The sequence below is a fragment of the Rutilus rutilus genome, assembly GCF_951802725.1.
Source record: "Rutilus rutilus genome assembly, chromosome: 4".
In the NCBI taxonomy this organism is placed as follows: Eukaryota; Metazoa; Chordata; class Actinopteri; order Cypriniformes; family Leuciscidae; genus Rutilus; species Rutilus rutilus.
In genome coordinates this window covers 4,029,531-4,032,832 of record NC_140212.1, presented here as the reverse complement: position 1 = coordinate 4,032,832, position 3,302 = coordinate 4,029,531, and the positions used below count along the sequence as shown (strand labels likewise).

The window sequence follows — 3,302 nt, the reverse complement described above, 5'->3', positions numbered from 1 at the left end:
AAAAAAAATCATTTTTTAACACTTGCAACTAGTTCTTTTTATTTTTCGGATAGTTGTTCATGAAATTTTAAACCCACCCGTGAGATTAGTCCATATATATATTAACCTTTTTTAAATATCGCCCATATCAAAGCTTGCCTAAATAAAAGATGAGATATACACTATATTTCTCTTTTTTTGACACCCCAGCAGAATCAATTAAGCAGGAAAGGGAATAGGGATCTCTGGGAAGACTGCGGGTTTGGAGAGGCCTTGAGCCCGAGCTTTGGACGCCGTGGAGGTGGGATATCCAGTGGATATGCATAAACGGGCTGGGGAGGATGAAAGCTGTTCAGCAGATAAAGCCATAGCAGCCTGTCGGAATCCTGCCACGCCGGCCCTGATTTATGACCGTCTCGGTCAGACTCCCTACCAAATCCACCCGCTGCCTTTTTCTTGAGTGGAGATGCCCACGTTTGAGCCGATAGCACGACTACGCATACGCACGAGGTGAAGACAAATCGCTCACAGGACTGGTTTCGTTGGACTGTCAATTTTGTCTTCAGAAGACGATAGCAGTGAGAAGAAATACTGTTTCCAAATGCTGTATATAAATCTACTGTTTACTGATAGTGGATTTTCATGCAACGTTGTTTCATTTTCGTTTACTGTTTCTGTTTGGTTACCACAGCACCTATAAGCCAGTGGTGGGTGAATTAAGAACATTTACTAGCCATAAATGTCTTTTGATAAATTAATCATTAAAATAATTTATTTATTAGACTTATATATTAATACATTTCTGCAGACATGAAACTGTATTTTGCATTATCTTAATTCATTAAATATTAAAAAATATATATTTTATTATTTTAATTTTATTCAGAAGAAAAATATATATTTAGGTACTCTGTTCCTAATAAAGTTACCGACCAACTGGCGAACAGCTATATTTTATTTACCCGCCAAAGCCTTTACTTTGACAAGTGTTATTTTGTATACTCTTGCTTTAGATATTCTATGTCCATTACAACACTCGTTGGCTACAGATAGCAGAGAGTGACAAAACATTATGGGACTTTTTTTAAATCTTAAAGTTTAAACGTGAATAAGCTGTTCTTGTTTTCCTTCTCTGTAAATCTACTCTTCCGTAAATCCTGTATGAAAACCAAGAAGTGCACAAAAACTTAATTGACACCAAAGCTGAAACATGATGGCGATTAGCAGCAAGGCCCGCTCTGAGCCAAAAGCATCTCTAGAGTATCAATGCTTTATTATTTGGTGCTGTTTTCATGTCATTAGTGTAATAATGATGCGTGTATGTCTTCCTCAGGGACGTGGTCTGGTTCTTCACACTGAACCTGAGGACACAGCCGATGCCTCTGAGTAGCACTCTGATGTTCCCGGCTCTTCCTCTCTCGCGCAACATTAAAAAGTCTGGATAAAAGGTAAGGAATAGGCTTTATTAACTTTAAATATGCATGATGTTTCTGAGAAAAGTGCAGTACGCCATCGAGAAACGTCCAAAAGCTTGACTACTTATTTCTTCTTATTTTTCTCCCTCTTCCTCTCTCCTGCTCAAAAATGGTAAATAATTGAAAACAGAAGGGAAGGAAAGAGGGGAAAAGACACCAAGATTGTGACACACTCTGCATAAACATCTCCTTATTAGTGACCCTAGATGCCCAGGGAGAATCTGCCGCCACACACACACACACACAGTCACACACGCTGTTGCTCATCCAGTGTGACTGAAGCACCCTGCTGAGAGCCCAGATGACTGAGGTCCATCTTCACCATCATAACCTCTTCTGGTCTTTCACAGGTGACTCAGAACTGTGAACGCTTGACTATAAGGTCAGAGAATCATGGCAAATATGGCAGTGTTTCTTTATGAATGTTTTGTCAGGTAACCTAAAATTGCTTTTATTTTTTAGTGTTATTCAACCTGACTATATGGTTACACCAAGTCATTATATGTTTTTTTTTTTTTTTTTTTTTTTAAAGAAATTAATATTTGTATTCAGCAAGGATGCATTAAATTGATCAAAAGTGACAGTGAAGACATTCTGTTCATCAAAAAAATCCTGAAAATCCTCAAAAATATTAACAGCACAACTGTTTTATATAATAATAAATGTTTATTTAACAGCAAATCAGCATATACGAATGATTTCTGAAGGATCATGTGACACTGAAGACTAGAAATTGCTGTTTTTGAAAATTCAGCTTTACTTTCACAGGAATAAATTACATTTTAAAATATATTAAAATAGTAAAATTTGATCAAATAAATGCATTACAAAATGTTTTAGTTTTTTTAATGAAATGTGTGTGTATATATATATATATATATATATATATATATATATATATATATATATATACATAAAGTATTTAGTATGGCTGAAATGGTGCATTGACCAATCAGAATCTATTTTACAAGAAGTATTGAGAAAAACTGATCTGTGATTTATGTGTTTATTGATTAATACTTAACCTGTAAAGCCGGAGAGGAAGGGCTCTAATAATTATTATTCAATAGCTAAAGATGCTAACATCATGAAAGAAACGCCATGTCTTTGAAATCAATGTTAATTGATTAACATTGTTGTAACGGTTGTCTGAATATTGCAGTGTCATGCGATTCGATCATGGTGCCTCTTTATGAATATATACCATACATCACATTAAAAGATTTAAGACATTCAGAGTCTAACATTTTAAAGGGCTTATGATCCTAATTTGACATTAAAAGTTTTAAAGGAATGTTCTGGCTATTAACAGCGTTTGTGGCATAATTCTGACAATCACAGAACACATTTTCAACTCATTTTTAATGAAAAATGAAAAATTGTAACAGTAAGGCACTTACAATGGAAGTACATGGGGACAGGTGATAAAACAGTTTTTAAACTATAGTTAACTTGTATTAAACCTTTCTCATTCTTTTCAGGTCATAGGTTACATCTAATCTTTTTTTTTTTTTTTACCAGAACATTGCGAAAACATGTTTGCAATGTTTTGACTGAACTTCTGTTCCCTGAAAGTGTCATTTTAATTTGTCTAATTAAACATGGCGTCTACTCTGACAGACTGAGGTTCATACTTGCTAAACGAAATGGAAGAACTTGAATTGACCTTATAATTTTGTCACTCTATAATGATTCACAAAACACAACTCTACTCCTTAGTAAAACAAACCCTTTGTAATAGTTGTTATAGTTGTTCTTAATCTTTACCTGTGATGGGAGTCTTTCTTCATCCCTTCATCCCACACACTCCTCCTCTTCATTGAAAGTGTCAGGTCAAATGGATAAACA

The 3,302-nt window shown here is 34.8% G+C and overlaps 1 long non-coding RNA gene across 1 annotated transcript; it reads left to right on the top strand.

Annotated features, from left to right (window-relative positions):
* Positions 1-205: 205 nt before the first annotated feature.
* Positions 206-2,121, top strand: LOC311288996. The gene is made up of 3 exons (XR_014627053.1): positions 206-489; positions 1,313-1,427; positions 1,585-2,121. It is a non-coding gene; the product is annotated as an uncharacterized lncRNA (long non-coding RNA).
* The last annotated feature ends 1,181 nt before the right edge of the window (positions 2,122-3,302 follow it).